The sequence below is a fragment of the Ambystoma mexicanum genome, chromosome 10 (assembly GCF_040938575.1).
Source record: "Ambystoma mexicanum isolate Mex_15411 chromosome 10, UKY_AmexF1_1, whole genome shotgun sequence".
Lineage (NCBI taxonomy): Eukaryota > Metazoa > Chordata > Amphibia > Caudata > Ambystomatidae > Ambystoma > Ambystoma mexicanum.
Window position 1 is genome coordinate 631,355,438 of NC_090932.1, and position 23,178 is coordinate 631,378,615.

Sequence of the window (23,178 nt, forward strand, 5' to 3'; positions counted from 1 at the left end):
CACCATTTTCTAGCCTTACGTTCTTCCGTGTACCATGGCTCCGACTTACGATTTGTTCCTTTGGCAAATCTGAGGGGTGCCAAATTGTCGGCTACATCAGAAAAAGCATTCTCCAATGTTGTGAGAGTGGAGGGACTGTCTAACGTGAGTTGTGCCTGAAAAGATGCCACCAATTCACAATTGGATACATTGCACCAATCCCATCTCAGAGAAGCAGGTCTGAACACTGGAGACGCAGCAAGGTGACAAAGAATAAAGAAAGGAATCAAGAAATGATCAGACCATAGAAGAGGGCAAGGCTGAGAGATCGAAAAAGAGAGTTTAGGAGCACAGATGAAATCGAGAGTGTTCCCTAGTTGATGAGTGGATTCAGTAATCAGCTGGGGGAAACCCAGGTCTTCCATTAATGATAAAAAAAGTCATTACCTGGTTGGGATTGAACGTGTTAGGTGATAAATTACCTGCCACCCAGAGATTAGGACATTTAATTAAGAGCTCAGATATAAATTCAGGAAAGGCAGCACAGAATGTAGCATCTGCTCTTGGGGGGCGGTAGACTACAAGAATCGTATGCGTGGACCTTGGTGAAGTAGAAATACGTGCCAAAATGAGCTGGTGTACTGCACCGAGTTGTGTATAGATCTTTATACATAATAGCCACCCCACCACCAGGATGGGGGGGCAGTGCGGTCGACATGAATCAGACTATAGTCTGAGGGCAGGGCTTGCACGATAGTAGGACCAGACGATTCTCGAAGCCAGGTTTCAGTGACAATAAGAAAATCAAATTGATAAGTGGGCACTAAGTCATGGCAGTGCATAGCATGTGACACCAATGAGCGTGCTTTAAGCATGCAACATTTAAGGTTGTCAGACATGATGGTAGGGATAGCCTTAGGAAGAGTAGAAAAACCTGACGGCCAAATCGTATCAGAAGGCGCAAAGGTTAGCAGCGTATCACGAGTTACAGTACCTATTTCTTTGGGCATAGTTGTAGTGACACGATAGTCATAATGCTCATCCTGCTGCCCATCATGCCCAGACCATGCCCGGATGGGCACAGAGAGGCTTGCCTTATGCGTGCCTTCGTCGCGCTGCTGATGGCGTACCCATCTGCTGCACGGGTGTGTGCTTCGGCACATAAATGCCTGAACAAAGCGTCACGTGGGAGTCGAGAGAAGCTCGGCCCCATAAACAAAGAAAGAGGGCTGCGGGAGCGATGAAGAGAACATTTTTTTAAAGTGCACAGTAATTAGCAACAATCTAGCATAAATGCAATATAACTATTCTCAGCAGCTTGGAAAGGTCGTGGTAGGTCCTACAGTGGCCCTGCCCCTCTTCCACTCCGGAAGCCTGAGCCAAATGCCTCACCCCCCCCACAGTGTTTCTGAGGATCAAAGATGCTGTGACACCCTGGCCCACAAATCTGTGCCTGCAAAGAACATGAGGTTCCGCCGCCTCATGCATCATGGGGGAATCCTCCTCCTGCAAGGGAAATGCAACTCTTCCTCTTCTCCATCCAGTCCTCCTCTACGATCAGTACTAACTTGGTAGGCACTTCATACAGCAGCTACAAAAGTCAACGTTGAGAACCCTTCCAGTGTGTTCAACTAGAAAATCAAAAGTGTATAGCCCCGAAAGAAACAGAGAGGGTCACTTCACAACCCTAAGTGAAACAAAATGTGAACCAACAAGGGAACAAACAATCTTCCCAAAAACTACTAATACAACTAAAATTCTACTCACAATGCTATATTGACATAATACTACTACTAAAACACTATGCAAAACAGTACAATAAAATAACAAAGACGGGAAAGTGTAATAAATGTTGTTTTTGTAGTGTTTTGTTCACAAATAGGTGTATGAAACTTGATTTAGCTTGTTACATTTTATATGGGGGTACAAAAGGAGAAAGGCATAAGAGGAACCTGCACAGTGTTTGTTATATGGGGAAACTAACACAACACATTACAACTCACTGAATAAAGAGTAAGACAGACACACAATGGAGGTTATTACGACCCAGGTGGTAAGTATCTGATATTACCGCCATGGCGTAATGAATGCTTACGCCGTGGATCGATGGCGGAAAGAGCGTCACATTCCGACCCATCGCGCACAAGCATTACGCCATGGCGGTAATGTAAATTACGCCATGGCGGAAACGGCCCCTACCGGCATCGTACGCCACGCAAGGTGCACTACCGCCACCCATTTTAGCGGCGACCGTAGTGAGCGGACACCGTAGTTAGCGGTGACCGTAATTAGCAGTCACCGTAAATAAGCGGAACCGGAAGTAGCGTCATCGCGGCGGAACGGGAAACAGCACGGCGGCCATCTTGAAAAACACAATCCATCGCCATCCTCCCCAACCATACCAGATCCAACCCTGAGACCTGTCCCAACCCATCACCCACCCAATTACCTACATAAAAATGCCCAAAGTTGTGAAGAAGGCATGCGATCGGCAGCGCCAGGACCGATTTTCTCGGGACGAACTGACCATGCTCGCTGAGACTCTTCAGGACAATACTGCCGTAGTATTTTCTACGCAAATGACCAGGCTGGCAAAAGCCAAAAAGAAGGCCATATGGTCCCTGGTGGCAGAGCGTGTCAGTGCGGTGGGGACCGTACCCCGCAACCCACAGCAGTGCAGGAAGCGGTGGGATGACCTGAGGCTCCACGTCAGAAGCATCATCTCCGCTAATCGCAACCTGGGCCTGGCTACTGGGGGAGGATCTGACTCCCCTATCAAACTCCAACCATGGGAGGAAATATGTGCCAGCACAATAGGCATGGAAGGCATCGAAGGTGTAGGAGGGATGGAAAGAGGAGCGCCGACATCAGGCGATGAAGGTAGGTGCCTCAAATCAAGACATGCTATAGTCACTGAAGTCCATTCATGTGTAGCACAATGTTGCCCTAGAGTGTAAATGCAACACATCAGCTGGACACTGCCCACAGCCACATGCAACCTCCACCCTGTATACATGTAGCATGCACACCCTAACTGCAGGCACCCACATACCTCCATCCTTATTCCACACAAAAAGGAGCCAACCTGCATGTCCCTGCCTCAAATGTGCCTCATCTAGTGACCAAAATCATGTCAATCATTGCCATTCCAATGTCCGCAGACCCATCAATAACGCTCTCCCTCCTTTGCTCCACCACAGGCTCAGAATCCAACCCCGAGGATGAGGACACCCCTGCCACAAAAAAAGCCAAGAGGGCCAAGACCACCGTGCACAGAACCTCCACCTCAGCTGCAGTGAGCCAGACCCCGCAGCAGGCAAAATCCTCTGCCAGCACACAGGACGGGCCACCGACAGGCACCCCAGCAGTCAGCAGGCCAGCAGCAGCAGCACCACACGTCCCCACATTGTCCACCACCGAAGGCACCGCTTCTGCAGGCAGCAGCACCATAGGGGAAACAGCTGCCATTGCAGCATGCTCTGACTCCGATACAGAGGAGCCCGATGTTGGACGCCCCACTGACCTGCCTCATTCCCCCTGTTTGTCCCATACCAGCCCCCATGAGGATCCCACACAGGGGCACCCAGAGGAAGAGGACTGGCCATCCACCCCATGCCCCGCTGAAAGTCCACAGGAGGGGAGCAGCCCCTCCGTGACACCACCTGGAATGGGCATGGCCCAGCAGAGGCAACAGTCCCTTGAGGATGTCATTGAACGTCAGCAACAGCTGTCCACGCTCCTCAATGAGCATGCTGCGGAATGTGGGGGGGCTAGGGCAGCCATAGAACAATCTACGGAGACCCTAAGGTCCGAAATTGAGCGGAGCACGGAGACCCTGAGGGCTGCAATGCAGTCCACCTCAAGGGACATTTGTGGGGAACTTGCCGCCGTGCGCCGTGTGCTCTCGGAGCTGTCCCACACCCTTCAGGACATGTATGCACATGAACAGCCAGGGACATCCTCCACTGCCAGTTCTGCCCAAAGCAGCCCCGTCCGGCGATCAGGACAGAACCTGCGCTCCACAGGCAGGGGTGCCCCGGGGGCCGGGAAAGGGGGCTTGCAATAGCGTGTGCCCACTGTTACAGGCATCTTTAGCCACTCACAGGGTGTGTGTTGGGTTGTTCATCGGGGAGAGGGGAGGGGGGAGGGGGTGTGTTGGGATGTTCAGGGGGGAGGGGGTGTGTTGGGGTGTTCAAGGGGGAGGGGGAGGGGGTGTGTTGGGCTGTTCAGGGGGGGGGAGGGGGTGTGTTGGGGTGTTCAGGGGGGAGGGGGTGTGTTGGGGTGTTCAGGGGAGAGGGGGCAGGGGGTGTGTCACAAGAATTTACAATTGAAATACACATTTTCCTTTTTCCCAAATCAAATGTGTGGACATTTTCATTGCGTATGTGTGCTTTATTGGTGTACAGTCCACAGTGTGCATGACCCAGAGACACACAGTGCCCCAAGTGCCGTCTCCATGTGATACACACCAGCCGTGTGTGCTAGAAGCATTGGTCGATGATATTTTGATGCATTTCACGCCCCTCCTGTGCATCGCCTCCTCCATGAGGTGCGGTCCCATCTGCACCCTCCTCATCCTCATCGTCAGGTGGTTGCAGTTCTGCGTCAGGGGGCAGGGGCACATTTCGTCTGACGCACATATTGTGTAGCATGACACATGCCATGACCATCTTTGCCACTTTCTCATGGCGGTACAGGAGTGCCCCGCCAGACCTGCTGAGGCAGCAAAACCGTGCCTTCAAGAGGCCAAATGCCTGCTCAATGACCACACGGGTACGTGTATGTGCACGGTTGAAGTCCTCCTCGTGCTGGTTCTGTGGGTTCCGGACTGGTGTAAGGAGCCACCTCTTCAGGGGATAGCCTGCATCACCTGTATGTGGGCGAGAATGTATGTGTCAGTCATGACGTCTAATTCAGAACATGATGTGCCACCATGGCTTGCATCCAACTGTTACTTTGGACCACTTCTAAATGCACTAATTGATTCACACTATGCGACCGGTATATGCTCATGGCTCTCATGGCCTGTTTTGCATGCCATCAACCAATGTATGCAGAGGGGTTGAGTGCCTTGTGAGTGCCCATCCACTGTGTTCGTTCATGCCGTTTGTTTTGGTGGCCTGGCACGTGTCCTGTGATGTCAATGCTCACATCATTGCAACATTGCTGTCGGCCTCATCATGACCCCAGTGAGCAATACTGATGTTGATAGGGACATTTTGGGGGCCCTGCTGTCTGTGTAATGGTGTGTTGATGTTTCTGTCCGTCATGTGCCTCCTTCGTGCGCATTTATGGGGGACAGGCCTTTCGGTTGATGGTGTTTGGTGACGTGCATGTAGGTGCATTTCGTTGTAGTCAATGTGGTCTGAATTGGTACAATGCACTTGCAGATGGTTGTGTCATGGTTGGGACACGACCTCATTCACATGGTAGGGCTGCATACATCATGTATTGGGTTCACTGGTGTTGGGTGAAGTTTGGGTTGCTTTAGGGTATGATCTGGCTCCGTTGTCTCTGCTACTCACAGCCAGGTGGAGTATGCATCACTCCCCCCCCTTCAGCCTGGTGGAGTATGCATCATTCCCCCCCCTTTCAGCCCGGTGGAATATGCATCATTCCCCCCCTTTCAGCCAGGTGGAGTATGCATCACCCCCCCCTTTCAGCCCGGTGGAGTATGCATCATTCTCCCCCCTTTCAGCCAGGTGGAGTATGCATCATCCCCCCCCCTTTCAGCCAGGTGGAGTATGCATCATTCCCCCCCCTTTCAGCCCGGTGGAATATGCATCATTCCCCCCCCCTTTCAGCCAGGTGGAGTATGCATTGGTACGTCGTTCACCTACCCACTTCACATTTCCATGGTCATGACATTAGACCGGGCATGCATGTCGCTCCATGTAGCGTGGTATTGTGGAGTTCTTCAGGACCATTGAATCATGGGTTGCTCCGGGGAATCGGGCACAACAATGTGTGATGATCCTGTTGGAGTCACAGACCATTTGCACGTTGATTGAGTGGAATTGTTTCCGGTTGCGGTACGGTACCTCCATGGCATGTGGAACCACCAATTCCACATGGGTGCAGTCGATGGCACAAATGCAACCAGGTATGCCGGCTAGTGCATGGAAACCCACTTTGGTGTTTGCAATCTCCTGGGCAGTCCGTGGTAATGAGAAGTGGTCATCTGTGTGCTTGAGGAGGGCATCGAGCACTTGGATAAGTGTAGGTGAGAATAATGGTTGTGAAATGCCATGCAAGTGCCCCACTGAGTGCTGGTAGGTGCCTGTGGCCAGGAAGAGGAGTACAGACACTACCTTCATTAGGGTTGGGATGGCGGTTGGTGTTTCTATCATGCTGACGATGTCGTTGTGTGTCATGTCTACGATGGCGGTGATGGTGTCCCGGTCCAAACGGTACAGGGTGTGGATCTGCTCAGCAGTAAGGTTGAATGGACTGGCTCTGATGCGTGGGATTGGGGGCTGCCTGCGTGGTGGCACTGGCTTTGCTTGTGGGGCTTGCTGGCCCTGCCTTGCCCTCCTTCTCCTCCTGCGTCTCCTCTGTGCTGCCTGTTGTTGTTGTTGTTGTTGTTGTTCTAGCACTTGCATTGCTATCAGGTCCACCAGCCCCAACATTGCTAGTCCTATTGGTATCATTGTGGAGTGTGACTGGGTGTGGGAAGGGGTGGGGTGTGCTCTTTTTGTACTTCCTGAGTCTGTATTGCCTCCACCTGTGCTGTTTCTGTGCACCTATGGCAGCTGGATTCACTTTACATGGCCATTTACGGTTGGTTCGTGATGGCGTAATTAGCACCATGGCGGTAAGGTACTTAACGGGCTGGGTGATGGCGTTACTGCATGTCCGCTTGGGTCGGCATTCGCGTACCTTTCTGCTATGCCGGTAATTACGGTGTGGGAGGTCGCGTGCGCACGTCCTTCGAGCAGTTAGCGGCAGCGTTAACTACAATGCCGCTAATGGCATCGTAGTTAACGGTCACTGGTCATAATCGGACCTAGCGGAAAACGATGGCGGTAATCATTTACCGCCATCGTTTTTCACTTAGCGCCAGGGTCGTAATGAGGGCCAATGCCTGATAAACCACTAACAAATAAGAAACGACACAAACAACTATACAAGAGTGTGGGAGCCCCAGGAATGGATAGACAGCACTGACAAACCTGTTCTTTAACTATTATCTGCCCCAGCTGACTGTACAACATTTCACAAGATCCAGAAGCCTGCTGCCGGTTTGTCGATTATTCGTTGGTGGTAAAAACAAAGCCTGTATTCAAAGTAGGGGTACATGTTCACTAAATGATTTATCTGCTACCATTTGTCCGATTTTAATATGTTTTTCCAGCAGCAGTTGGAAATTGCAGTATTAATTTTATTCATTGCAACCTAGCACTTTGCATTTGTGAATCCGTTCCCTTTGAGTAACACAGGTTTTCAATGTGTAACATACTCCCACACATATGTTCCCTTCTTTTTTGTTAATCAGTAATGTTATGGCTATTGTTGTCTTAAAAAAGAATGAGATATTGATTTAAATAAAGAGAAATAAATGAAACACAGGAACGCATATTTTAAATAGTGCTTTCATTTTTTTTAAGTGCATTTTTCAAGTTTAGAACATGATTTGTTGAATAAACAACTATTTGGCTTTGGCAAAATACTTTACAAACAAATCGGTAATAAGCTGTATACTAATAATACTATTCAGTAGAACCCTCATTTTAATCAAACCTTTCTATAAACACACATCAATATTGTATTGCATTACATATGTAGCCGTTACTGGTATCGGTAAAGAGTAAAATAAATTCCATGAAATTCCACATAGATGTCTTGACAGATAAAAAATGTCTGCTGTGCCATCGCACCGGTAACGTAATGCTTGCAGTTCTTATAAGATACTATAATAGGATAATTACATCTATTACGGGTCAAAGTGCAGAGTAAGTGCGATGCTTTCTCATTAATTCTATCATTATCCCCTCAGCAGCACTTGCTAGTATGCAGAGTTCGCCTTAATGGATTCTCATGCTTTAATGTTATCATAGGTTTCCAAACATATGAATCCAATTTGCACATTCAGAAACTATATGCAGGTGTTTGTTATCGCTCAGCTAAGATAAAACAGAAAATCTAGATGGTCACATTTTTATAAGATTGATACCTCTGTCGTTTTTTGTGTCATCATGAAATAAGAAACATTTAATCAGGCAGAACCTAGGGGTACCTAAATCTAGCACGTTCTATACCCCATATACTCCCAGCTATGTACCAAAGGGCAGATCGATTGGGAAAGATATCTTGGAATTCTGCAACATACAGACGTTTAAGAGCACAGTCCATATTGTATTTAAGAAACAATCAAATCGACTGTGGGCTGTGACAGGTAGCAATAGGTATCAGCCCAATTTAGCAGACTCAAATGTGAGCGAATTCCTGTGAAATACTTTTGAAGGATTGTGAGCCGTGTTGCCGCAGCTCTTATCCCTCATCCATTCGGCACTGCGAGCCGGCCTAGGCTCTTGCCGCATCGTAATTGTAACGCGCTTCCTGGAGGAGGCGTGGCCAGAACTGCACGTCACTGCATCACGTGACTTGTCACCCTTTAAAGCCCTGAGGCTGCCGCCCGCTCAGTGTTAGCGAATACCTGTGAAATACTTTTGAAGGATTGTGAGCCGTGTTGCAGCAGCTCTTATCCCTCATCCATTTGGCACTGCGAGCCGGCCTAGGCTCTTGCCGCATCGTAATTGTAACGCGCTTCCTGGAGGAGGCGTGGCCAGAACTGCACGTCACTGCATCACGTGACTTGTCACCCTTTAAAGCCCTGAGGCTGCCGCCCGCTCAGTGTTAGCGAATACCTGTGAAATACTTTTGAAGGATTGTGAGCCATGTTGCAGCAGCTCTTATCCCTCATCCATTCGGCACTGCGAGCCGGCCTAGGCTCTTGCCGCATCGTAATTGTAACGCGCTTCCTGGAGGAGGTGTGGCCAGAACCGCACATCACTGCATCACGTGACTTGTCACCCTTTAAAGCCCTGAGGCTGCCTCCCGCTCAGTGTGAGCGAATTCCTGTGAAATACTTTTGAAGGATTGTGAGCCGTGTTGCAGCAGCTCTTATCCCTCATCCATTCGGCACTGCGAGCCAGCCTAGGCTCTTGCCGCATCGTAATTGTAACGCGCTTCCTGGAGGAGGCGTGGCCAGAACCGCACGTCACTGCATCACGTGACTTGTCACCCTTTAAAGCCCTGAGGCTACCATCCTTGTGGCTTAAGCCCGTTGGAGATAAGCCCACAGGCTGTTATGCGGCTGTTGGGTGGATGAGTCTCAGGTCTCAGGTATTGCGAATCGCAATTCGTATCATAATTGTGCTAATCAGTGCAGAGGTTTAACTTGCTTGATTGCAACTTACCTATTTTTAGAACTTCGCAAGCATATTTGTGTGTTGATTTGCATAATCATGTCAGGAAAGATTTCTCAGACATCTTTTATATCCTTTTTTGTGTATTGGTGTTAGGTCATTGCTAAATTCGCCATTCTCTTTTGTTGTGTTTATCGTGGTGAGTAGCGAGGTTTATTGTCTGGTTTAACAATATTGTCTATAACTTACTTTTATTACTTTTAATTGAGAAAATGTAACGGGCTATTAATACACTCAAGACAGGGATGCCCCCTGCTTCAGCCTCTCATTATTCTAATGGTGAGAACTCACTTGTCAATTCATCATCTGCTATAATCAAAGAACCTCGATTAAGTTCTACTCCTCGTGTGACTCACATCAAACTAAAGCCTAAAACAAAAGCAGAAATACTTTTAGGGATGGATATTCGCCCTTTTTGCTCTGAGGCAAATTTTGTGAACCCTTCTGATTTTGACAATGGACTTAACACAGCAACTACACTTGGCTGTGTTGACCAAGCATTGGTTGCTCAAAAAAAGGACTCAGATGGACCATCAGCTAAGAGGACTGTAGTGGAGGACAAAATATCTGATGAGATAGTAAAAACCCTCCCATTGGGCACTGCTACAGTCACTTTTGCAAAAGAGAATGTCTCACTTACATACAGCATTCTGTTAAATAGTGTGTTGACTGGTGCTGTTGTGCCCCCTGTTCACACCTCAAATAGTTCTGTTATATCCATAGTGGAGCTTTCAAATTTGAATACATCATCTATTCATAATGTTGGGGTTAATCCTGCTATACCTATTATTGATCTTGATATAAATGCCACTGCCCTCTCACCTCATACTCTTTTGGAAAATCTCTCTAAAACTCCTAATATGTACACAAATATTAGTGCTGCTAATTCTGTAGCCAATGAGTCTTTTATTGCACCTACTCCCCGTAAAAGAACTATACATGATTTTCAAGAATCTTGTTTTGCTGAAACTCAAAATGTAAATGCTGGAATAGCTCTTACTTCAATGAATACTGCTATTCTAGCTTTAGCTAAACTGTTTGAGGTCTTAGTTACAAAGGCCGATGTGAATTCTAATCAACTGAATCAGCTATTGGCTGAGCAACTCATACTTGCCTCGAAAATGGATAGTCTGAGACAACCTGTTATTTCATCTATTAGTAGGAAGCCAGTAATTTCTCAAAGTGCTCAGACCTCCTACCAGCACGAATCTTCATCACAAGCTTATCAGGCCATTCCGTGAATTCTAAATCCTATAATAGATCTAATGAGTACTACACATGAAACCCCATTGGATTTACAAAAAAAAAAAAACATATCCCCTGTTTGATGTCAATACAAACCCTTTTGATGCGATTAAGTTGGGATTCAAAAAATCTGTCCCCATTAAAAAATCTAAAAACATTAAAAATGTGGTTAAACGTACTACTCAAATGAGATCCTTTGTTAAGAATCTTTCAATACCTGCTGTAACTACTGCAGCTGCAGCTAAAGTAATTGCAAAAAAATACACATTACAGTCACTCAAGAGGAAAGCAAAAATAACACCAGTGTTAGGCGAACCAGTTGTTGATCATAGCCCTTTAAGTAATTTGATACGTGTGACTACTGATATGTCTAAAAATACCCTTAAAAGTCAGACAGCAAATGGCTTGTCAGGTAAATCTGCTCTATCAATGGGAGCCGTGGATAAGGAAATGCGTCAAAAAGAATTAAGGCATGCAATTGATGAATATATGGTAGCTAAATCAGTTTCTAAAAGCTTGACTTTTGCGGAAACAGCTGCTATATATATACCATCTGTGTCGGCTGCTCAATTATCGCAAACATCTATACAGGGTATTATTCAGACTGTGCCTGATCAAATTGTCTCTCAAACGCCAGGTCACAACAAATCGAATGGCTTTGTTTCTGATACTGTTACTGTTGGAGACATGGAAAATTTGATCCAGTCCTCATTAGCCAAGTTTTCTGAATCCTGTGCTTTTTCACAATTAAAGACATGCACTGTAGAACAACAAAACCAAAATGCCCCACCTTTGACAGTAAGCCAAAAGCGTGTGACTCCAGGCCCAAAGCGCCCAGCAATACATGCATTGACACTTAGTTGCATGCCTGCACCAGCTAAACAATATAATCTTAATCGTGCTTCTGTTCTTGCAATATTTAGCGAGGTGCCAGAACTTGACGATATTGGTTCCCTTGATATTGAGCTTGTGGAATTCATTAAGCCATTGAATCGCACATCTGTAAATCTTTGGATTCATTCAAGGCTTGTGGTAAATACAATCTGGGCTGTGAAATCTCAACTCCTTGAATTAGGTTTCACCCTTCATACCCTGTCGGACTCATTAGTCTCTTCAGTACACTGTCAACAGGCTTCACATTCAATATCAGACTCAAATGTTGGTAAGGCCTTTTACAGGGTGTCACCACCCTGTACGGGAGCATTTTTCATTTTATCAATTAGGTGTAATGGACAATGGAGTAACTTTGCTGAAAATGTTGGGGGAGGGTGGCTTGACAAATGAATGGGGCAAAATGGTGTGCCACATAGTTGGGACAGACCAATACCCTAGCCCCCCTCTAAAAGTATGCCCGCAGTAATGGCAGCCTTGCCCTCAGGTGATTTTACGCTCAGTAAAACAAAATAAAGTTGCTTGTAAGAGTGTCTTCATGAAACAAAAGACACCCCAATCTAAAATGTTTACGTTATTATATGGAAAGAGCACTGCAATGCCTCCTTTTCTATTTCTACTCTGAGGGATAATCTGTGGTGGAGGCAATGGCCCAGCAGTCGTGAGGGAGATGCACCAAGAACGAGGACAGTAAGCAAATGATTTGAATTATATTGAAAGAAGAAATGGGTCAAGTGACTGGTCAGAGCCACCTACATTTTGATTGGAACTTGGATTATTTTCGCATATGCAGTTCCTGATACATGGAAAGCTGATTGACAGCAAACCCACCACACATGCTAACCAAAATGATCATGCTGGCACACCACCTCTATCAGAAAATCCTAAATGAAAATAAAAGGCGTAATTCTTCCAGTCCACTACAGCACCCATGTGTGTGCCAGCCAGGAAAAGTGCATTGATGCATAAGAGGAGATTTTCCTACCAGTGGTTAATTCAAAATCTATTTTGTAATTTCTTTATGTGAATTCAATTCATTACATATTAGCTTCTTGTTCAAGGAACTTGAGATTGTTAGGTGAAACGTTATTTGTCTTGAATAAATCAAGCATTTTATTTAATATGAGCATAATGTGAGCATAAGTCTCAATTATCGTGCATGATTTCTCCACAATCAACAGTGGCTTGCATACCAAAGTATTACAAACATGCTAGGGCAAAAGGGTAGAGCGAGTGACATAGTATATACAATAATTTTTTTTAAAAACACACAAAGGAGTAACACAAAATATCTAAAAAGTGGTCAAATTAATCCCGCGAGTAGTCCAGTGTCAGGAAAAGTGCATCGATTTGAAATTATTGATAAGTCTATTGGCAGTCCCTCAAAACGTTATCTCTTAGATATCAAGCCACAAACATGCAGACATAAGTTTACATCATTGCCACATAGGTAGATGAATTCCTCAAATGAATTATTTCTATCATTGGAATTGCAGGCAGGAAAAAATATATGATAGTGTTCTGTATTATGGATGAACACAATTTGCAGGCAATCCCAAATATGGGACATGATTTGTCAAAACACAAGCAAATCATAATCTACAATAATGGAAAATCACTGGTCAGAGTTATCTGGGAGAGAAATCAAATTGACCTCTCTATAAAAAATGTTCACTTTCTGTTGTTCCCAATACTTGTCCCTCCCCTGCCACTTGAAACAGAATTAGATGACTATCAGGTTCTGAAAGCCAGGAAGCCCTCAACTATTGTCCCTCTTCTTGTCCCCATGAACTTACTATTTTTTGAGGATACAGGTACTTATTCCTCTTGTGATTAAGAATCAACTGAACACAAAGGGGTTTTTAGTAAACACTTTAATTCATGATAAAAGGATAGGTGAGGTGAATTCTTATCGGATTTAGGTGAATCAATCTATACACAAATGGATATTAATTCTTACGGTTCAGGATAGATTAACTCAATGCAAATCAAAATTTTGTCTGTCGGACATGGTCTTCCTTAATATTCTATAGTAGCACACAATCTGTGGGAAAAAAGTGCCAAGCAGAAATCATGAAGCAACGACTTGGTGGTCCAGCTCCTGGTTCACGGTTTGAAACAGTGTGTCAGCACATAACTTGTTTTTTGAAACAGTCTCAGCGAGTTATAGCACTCAGCTTGCCCTTTGACTTCACAAGCCATCAAACTGTACTCCCCCTTGCTGGTAGATTATTGGTCAGCCTCAGAAATGTAGACGTGGGTCACCTTTATGAGCTCTTGTTAAAACCTTTTTACACACTTCTTTCTGCAGGTATTTCCTTCCCCTTGCTTCAGGGTTTTGCAGTATAGTTCAACGTTCCACTATAGTATGAGCCACAGCGCTCAGAATACTAGTGGCCTTCTTTTCCCCGCTGTTTCTGGTCTCTGACAGGGCCTGAGATGGATCTCTTAGCTGACTTGCGGTGTTCTCCTCCTCACCTCTAGGTATGTTCTCCTCTAGTGTCTTATACCTTGTGCTCAGTAGACTGTTGGTCTTCTTTTTGCTTTGGGCTGATGTCTCCTAGTGTCCAAGACACAGCCCCCGGTAGGCTCTTGGCCCTCTGTTTGCTTTGGGCTGATCTCGCCTAGTGTCTTATACAAAGCCCTCGCTAGGAACTTGGATCTCCATTTGATTAGGGCTGATCTCTTCTAGAGTCTAAGACACAGCACTAGGTAGGCTCTTGGACCTCCGTTTGCTTTGTCCTGATCTCTCCTAGTGCCTAAGACACAGCCTTTGGTAGGCTCTTTGTTATGCTCACCTGTTCTCTGCGGAGGCGTTGGGGCATGGTTGTAGCCCTCCCGGGGATGAGGTCGCTCGGTCCGACTTCGCCCTCTGCGCTTATGTGGTGACAGGTGGTAAAAGGTGATGCTGCTCTTGACTGCTCCTGCGTGGAGAATAGGGGCGTGAGTATGCCAGCTTGTGTGCATTCCAGACCCCTTCTCCCAAACCGGGGTACCCGTGGGATGCGCTGTCCCTGGAGACCTCACCTGTTGATTCGTTTTGGCAAGCACTCTGTCCTGCTGCTTCTGGCAGGGGTGCTTGTATGATCTGGACCGAGTACCTTCACTGGTCCCTTGCACGTGGTAGTCCAGTCATGCTGCGCCTAAGCCACTATACTTCAGGTAAGTGCTCCAGTTTGCCTTTGTCTTTCCTCGTCCATTTTTGTTGTATATTAAAGTTTGTTGTCTTGTATTGCTGACCGTTCCAATTCTGATGTTTGCTCTTTTGCTTTCTTCCCTTGCAGGTGATGTTGCCAGCCTGGGAGAAGCTGCGGAGCTCAAGGCGACAGTCGGAGGGAATAAGGAACGAAGCTGCAGCGGTACAGTATCTGGTAAGTTGTTAACTAGGGGGTGTGCAGGGTTCAAATGCGGCGCTGCCCAAGAACGGATGTTATAACCTTGTCTTTCTTCTTCTTCACAGGGTCCGAGTTCATGGATGCGGAGTACGGTGCTGCAGCATTGATATTAAGATCACTGGATGTCAGGAGATGAGTCTGCAGTCTCTGGTTTCCTGGAGGTGAGTATGCAGGAGACCGCCTGGTTTCAAAGGTAAGTAAACTGGTCCAAGCGGCAGTGAGCACCACGTTGCATGTGAGTACACTAGTAATGCGAAGCACCGGCCTTAAGGATGGAGCAGTTTATATAGCTAAGCTTCTGAAGCCACGCCCACCAGGTTCAGCCTGCCTGCCACATCCTGCTGTGGGATGTATTAACCCACTCATGCTCCGCCCTGTGGCATCCCTGTGTTCTAATGGTGGCAGAATTATCAAAATGGCCGCAAAACCCTTGTGCGCGCCAAAAGCTATGGAAATCGCACTTTACAACACAAAAAGACGGCTGCCCGATTTGCCATGCATGTTGTCAGTGGCGGAACAGAGAGCGCACTCCTGAAACATGTCACTGGGCTGCCCAACAAGTAAAAATGGAGCATCCTGCTAGAGAAGCAGTGCTTTGCTGAAAGAAATCCAAAATCTTGCTTTTAAATCCTTTTTCTTGCTTACTGAAACTGCAGAAGCCGGTACAAAACACCCACAAACATCCAATATTCTTGCTGGGTGTTACAATTCACTTAGTTCAAGAAATCATTATGAACATACAATGTTCTGAAAAGCTGAATTTGTCATCAAAACTTTCACAGCAAAAATGTGCCTGCCTGTGAAATCTGTCAAAATCTGGGCGCATTACCCGTGGCCGCCTGTAAGACAGCTGTCAGTAGCTTGCATGATAGAATTTAAACTTGTACAACTGAAATCTAATGTCTAAAAACTAAGTGACCTGTTATTGAGAGTAACCTATGTTGTAACTGTTTAATCCCATGGTTTAGAATCTGGAATAAGTGTGACATTGAAATTAAGCCTGTCCAAAAGCAATTAAAACAGTCCAACAGCTTCCCTCACGGAGGTGGGGCATCTTCCTTCTGCTCACTCCACCAGGAAATCACACCTCTCTGATGATTAGATTAGGGGAGGAGAATTTGAGGCTGCAGGGCAAAGGGACAATGGACATCCTATGGCTGAAAGGAAATGCGAAGTGTGAAGAGTCATAAATGGCCGGGCCCAGAAGGAACTAGGAGGAGACTGCTTCTGAGCTGCCATGAGAAGAAGGAGGCGGAGACAAACCACAATTTGTTGCTTAACAAAGGCCAAAAGCACATTTTTAAAAGACTGATAAATTACTGTGTAAAATTGTGAAAAACAACAGATTTGTGAATCTAATTTTTGGTGGCACATTTTAAGAGGCACCAGAACTGTGAGATGCTCTGGGAAGTAACAGCGGAAAATATGGTTTTACACCAAATGTATTTATGCCAAAAGCATGAAACTTCATACACTAATGCCCATATTCAATGCGCATATTTGTAAAAAAATTCTGATAAACTGGATATTTTGTTCTGGACAAAAAGGGCAAAATTCTGTCATAAACAGACACAAGATCCTACAGCGACGAGGTTTGGAGGAGTAGCTGCTACACAAAATATGTAAATTGTATATATGATTGTTATAGAGATTGCACACATGTAAATATGTATTGTACTAAAATAAGACTTTATGTTCAAGGAGACAAGGGGAGAATTCTCTGACTCATAAACCCACACCATCAAGGTGACACCCTATTTCTCTCCTCCTATCAAGGTAGTGAAGAGATTCTAGCCAATCGCCTGCCTAAGGGCCGCGCTTAGGATAAACCAGCACACACACCCTTTATTATAAGCATAAATAGAGAAAGCTGAGGACTTAGAAACACACACAGATTCACCCACTAACCGATTGCTGGCGGAGCACCCTGCTAGAGAACCATCCATCTTCCTTGCTCCAGACTCCATAAACTTGGCAAGCAGAAAGGCTCATTGCATAGCTGAACCATTTTCAGCTAGGCCTTAAGATTCCAGAACCCACCCCAGAAACCTAAGGGGAACAAAAGAAACAGCTGGGCTGTGCTGTAACTGCTTTCCTGCTAAAAGAATTATCAGCAGAGCCAAACGATCCAATCCAGTCATGCTGTGCTGTGACCAGAGCCAGTGCAGATCCGATCCAGTCCTGTGCCGTGCTGTGAACAGACCAAGTCCAGTCTGGTGTGCCCAGCAGAATCCCTGAGCAGAACCCCAGATCAGAATCCCTGACCAGAAATCTTGACTGACCTGAATTCCTGACGCTTCCGTTCAAAACATATATAGTGAGTATCTATAGAATAGAACTGTGTCACTAGCATATGTACTATCCATAGTCAATCCCTATCTAAATCCATCCTATCTTGTCTTCAGAACCTGCATTGTTAGAAATCTTCTTTTTGAATTGCCTGAACTCTCTATTTTATCCCTACTATCTTCCTTTTGTACTAGTATTGTTAAAATATTTTTGCGCTGATATATTTCATCTGACGAAGGCAAGCTCCTCGGCAGGCGGTCGCCCTGATCCAGTGGCTGTGCTTCCGTGTGGTATTTACTTCTTCATGGTCATCCCCTAGTGTAAATAAATCCTGTTTGTCTTTTAAAAGTGCATCCCTTTTTTCCCATTCTTGCGCCTATCTCAGAAAAACGACCTCCACTAAAATGTCCATAATTCTCTCACATTTCATGCTAGAAACGTAATTTCAACATCTGCTTGTAGCTATCATCCTCAGCTTTCCATAGAACCTAAAACCGCATTCCAAATCCATATAGTTCTCCCGTAATCGAGATTACCGCGTGCTGAAAGGTTTGCCGCAAATTTTGTTTAAGGGAAATTCTATCACGTGTAAAACAGCTTTTGATTGCTTCCGACCTTAGTTTTAAGATTTCACATTGCTTCTTAGTATTGAATAATTGCTAGTGTTTGTCTGCAACTATCTAAAGTGGCTCCCATAAGAATTTAAACAATTTCAGTACATTGCCGTTTGGGGGGTTGAGGGGTCTGCAGGGGGAAATAGTAACCATTCTGCCATTTGATCTGAACACACACACACAAAAGTTTTATTTCTGTGCTGAATTGTTTTGCTCACTATTACTCCTTGTTATTAAAGAGATTGCTTAGTGTTACATCACCCCATTGGTGAATATTGTATACCCATTGGCATAGTATGATTATATAGTGAATACATAAATAAATATTTTAACTTTTCAAACCAGCCTGATTCCTGGTTCAGTGTGACCGGAGGGGTTCCGAGAGAGGGGCGTGATATGAGTGGTACATCGTTCAGATTAAAAGAACTTTTAGACACAAATTAAATAAGGATTTCAGTTGTGCATTACACGTTAGGCGTTGACCTATGTGAAGTGCCGGATTGAAATCACTTACACATTGGGGGTTCGTCACGAGATTTCTGAATTAGACATACCACTTGTGACAGCCTAATACAGCGTGCTAACTGACGAGGTACATAAACCCTGTTGGGCTACCACACTGTGCTACACTGTAAAAACACCCTTCAATAGAAACAGTCTAAGGAGTTTGGCCTGTTATGCAAAAAATAAATAACTCCTGTAAGTCGGAAGGAAATTAATATTTCCGGAATGGCAACCCCAGTAAAAATTAATATGGCAAAAGAACACCTACTGCACAAATTATTTGTCAGGGGTGAATGGACAGAGCAGGATGAGAATGTCTGGCTGCAGAAAATCAAGCAACAAGCCACTGCCACAGAATTAGATTCATGGTAGGATCAGGGTCCATTGCACATGGCAATTAGTGAATAGTGCATGGCCCGAAGGGCAAAAGAAGAGCAATGTAAGATTGCCAAAATAGCGGCATACCTGTGCATCCACATTGGAGAAATACAGGAAAAATATGCTGAAAACCTAGATCTGGCAAAAAGGCAAGTACAATCACTAGAAAAAACTCAAACTGATTTGGACTCTGCAGAGCAAAGGCTACAAAAGAGCCAAGAACCAGAGATAGAAACCAGACAGTACCTGATAAAAGTTAAAAGGACATCTGGATATCCTGCAGCAAGAGTGGGTAGAACAAGACACCAAATTACTGGCGCTGCAAAAAGAGTGTCAAGAAAGGTTGGACTCTCTACTACAGAGCGAACAAAAGCTGGAGCAGCAATTGAACTATAATAGGGCCTGCGCAGGGCAGATAGTCACCCTGGAAAATCAGATTGATGAGATAAAAGACGAAAATAATACATTATTTCTCAAAGATCTTGAATCTCAAACAGAATTTGATGAAGAGCACCAGAAAGCTGGTGCATTCAAAAAACAAAGGGATGACCTGGCTGCACAGAGGGATACTCTAATTCAGGAAAGGGACACCTTAAACCAGGAAGTCAGTTATTTAAAAACCAAGATGGAAGAAAATCACCTGGCCCTTCAGGGACTGGGTGAGCTCAAAACAGACTACGAAAAACTGTTAGAGCATGGCAGGAGGGTGGAAGATGCTCTAGCAAAGAATGCTCAGGCTGGGAAGGATCATACTCAGTGGCCGACCCTCCTGCAGAAAAAATTGGCCCAATACTCCAAAATTAGGCAGGAAGCACAGAGAGACAATGAGGCTCTCTGTGAGAAAAATGACAGGCTCCTTAGACAGTTAGCTATGCAGGAACAACTAATAGAGACCAGTAAGGCCTTGATAGAAGAACAAAAGGGTCAGATTCTTGCATGGCAACAGGGAGTAGGGGCTGAGAGAGATGAGGTCAGATGGGAGAGGGAAACCGTTAAGCATAACCTCAGGAGCCCTGGCATCAGAGACCTCAATCTCTTCGATTCCATGGACTCTGCCACCCCCATATCCACTGGCTCACATGAGTCAAGGACCATGGGGTTGGTAGACTTCATTCCAAGGGGAAATATGGGGCCAATAGGTCAGCGCCTCCCAGAAATGGATGGGCGAGCATCTATGTATGGGTTTCCAAGTGCTAGGGCCATCTTCTCTGATCAGGGAGACTCCAAAGAGGGGAGAATCAGAGAAATGGATCCTCCGAAATATCACTTATCCAGAGATCAGACAGTAAAATTTAGTGGGGAATTCCATAAGGGTAGGCCCACTAAGAGTATATAAAAAACCTCTTCCCAGCTAGGACAGTGGGGTGGGGGTACTCAGCCAATCCTGGGATCAAGGAAGAGTCAGAAGACTCTTCTAAGCGCCATAGGACCCCAGAAACTAGGCCCTCACATTCTGCCAGCCATTCCCAAGCTCGCAGAATCCGGGAGAGCCTAGAAGACCAGACAGCCACCTCTGGTAGCAGTGCCTCTGAGTCAGAGGATGAGTGGACCAGGGTGACCCGAACTAAAAAAGCCAACAAAGTCAAGAGGGCCTTGCTCAAGGATCCCCTGAAACAAATAAAAGCCATTAGGAGCGTCATCACGCCCTACCACAAGAATGCAAAATATTTGGTTTGGGAGCACCTTGAGTTATTTGAACAGATGATGGAAACTTTCCATCTGAAGGACAGCCAAAGCTGTATTCAATATGTAAGGACATTTTCTCCTGAGTACTCCAGCATCTTTGCGGGGCTGGAGGATCAGAACCATTCTAGATGGTCCACCTATAGGGGGGCCATCCTGAAACATACTTCCATCCATAGGAACCCTCAAGAGGCTCGCAAGGCAGCCTATAACTTACAATGTGGGGAAGACCAGGCCCCACAAAAATGTGTTCAGGAATTAAAACGCGCCTTTGCGCAGACCACTAGAAGGGTGCGCACAGACAGTAAAAAATTTGTAAACACCTTCTTTCATGCTCTCCCTAAGTATATTATGAACCAGCTATTGAGGGACTTTCATAAGAAAAGATCACTAGACTGGGTCATTGAACAAGCAACACGCATCTATGAGGTGCAGAAGCCGTTGAAAAATAAAAATAGTAGCAAAAGCCCCAAAACAACCAACACCCCTGCTGCTGCTAAGGTGGCGGAAGTGAAGGTCGCTCCCATTTCAGATCTGGAGAAGGGGGGGCCTAAAAACCTTCCCGCACAGAATCCAAACAAACCCAAACCCAGAAGGCCCTCGAGCCAATCACAAACAGGGAGCCAGAGAGGTAACCCCACAAATGGGACCCCTAACTCCCCTGACTACATCAGCCCATGCTACAAGGGAAATAGACCCATCCTGGGTTATGTGTGGACTCCTCCAGCCCAAGGGGGGGGGGGTCCAACTAGACAGCAGGAAACTGTAGGGTATTTTGTGGAGATTTGGGGCCTGACGGTATTTTATTATCGCCGAAAAATAACTTAGCAATAATCACTCTTTGTATTCAGATTTGGCCATGTGCAACAATAATACAGTGGACATGCATTATTTCAGCACCGAGGCATGCATATTTGGTATACGTGGTTGGTGGTATTTTGGTGAGCATAATTCCCTTGTTTTATTTGTGGCCCCAATGTCCAGAATCCCTTATCTTTGCTTAGATGTTTCATGTAATCACTAGAGAGACCTCAGACCTACATTTTAGGAATACCACATTTTCAGTGTTAGTGTTCGTGTGCCACCATGGGCGATCTCACTGACTTATTTACGACAGAGAGCTATATGTGGTAATTTTGTGGTAATTTCCACTACCTTATATACGGTAGGGAACTATGTTCAGAGAGTCTCTCTTCCCATTGGCTCATGTACCTCCAACGAGCTATGCTACAAACAATCACTCTCAACTCTCCATACTGAATATATCATGCACACATCTGTCTTAAAATGACAATTGTATTGTTTAAAAATCTCCCCTCATCATCAGCACTGTATTGGTAAATAGAAGACACACCACCTGTCTGCTTTCAAGTATTTTTCTGTATTATAAAAGTTGCATTTAAACACGATCTCACTCTTTACAGAAATAAATAAAACAGCACATTAACAGCATTGTCTGAAATACACTGAAAAAAAAACTGGCAGAGAACAGAACACAATTTGCAACATTAACGTGTGATTAAGGCACCGGAATCTCTTTTCCTACTCTGACTGAACATTCTCGTCTCGTACACACTTAGCTCCCACACTTATGTAATTACCTTATCTGTTCAGTCAAGTTTTCTTTAGCTGTTCTCTTTCTGAATGTGGCTCCCTTGAAGATTAACCCCAGTAAAAAGGATCGCCTTTCCTTCTCAAACCGGGGTCATTGCCTGGAATTCTCAGCTTTTGCAGATAGGAATGCTCCAACCAGGAAAAAATAGGTCCTTCTCCCAGCTCTGCCAAATCTTGACTGCCCTTCTCTCTCCTCCAACTCCCCCCAGCAAAACTCTGATCACTCCCTCTAGCATGATACTTGCTATGACGCTGCTCCAATCAGAATCAATCATGCCATCTCCTCCTTCTCTACACAATGGCTCATTTTTATAGTAATACTTTGTAACCGACTGATTTCCTGTTCTTTCGAGCTCTTTTGCTTCCTGTAATTATGTGGACAGGGCAGCAGAGAGGAGAAAAAAAAATGGATGTGCGTTTAAAAGTTCACTTTCAGAATAGGCCTAATTCTGCAGTGGAGACACATTTTTATTAGTGGATTATGTTTCATTAGTCAGGTTAGTTATCAGTAAGGTTAGTTATTATTTTCAAATGTGTCTCTCGCACCATAGGCATTTCAGGTGAAAAATAGTGTGCATTTTTGAATGTGCACGTGTGCTTTTAACTGTAAAAATAGATTTGCATCTTATATGTTAAAATCGTTTTTGACTGAATGGCCTGTCTTTCCTTGTTAATCTGGTAACACATATAGCAATGCACCGCACCCTTGTGGTGGTGCTGCAAAAAAAAATTGCTACCTGTGCAGTAGTGCTGTACTCTGTGCTGTTTGCTACCGGTGCAGTAGTGCTGTACTCTGTGCTTTAACACGCCAAATATCCTTACATACCCTCCTTTTGTTTTTTAGAATCTGGCTATGATCCAAGCCAATTCCTAAAAACAATTTGTTCTTTTTCTTCTTTTCACAATATAGCAATCCAATAAAATGAATATTCATATGCATCAATGAAAAAGTTGCAATCAATACAGTATTCATCTGAGTTCATTAGTTTACAAAATGTTCTACATTTGCCTTCTCAGTGGAAGTGGCATTACTCTAAGTTTAGATTTTTCAAGTCAATTAAAACAATGAAATAAAACAACTAACCAAAACAAATAATTAATATAACAAATTAAAATAAATAATTAAAATAATAAATACGTGGAACTCCATATGTCAGC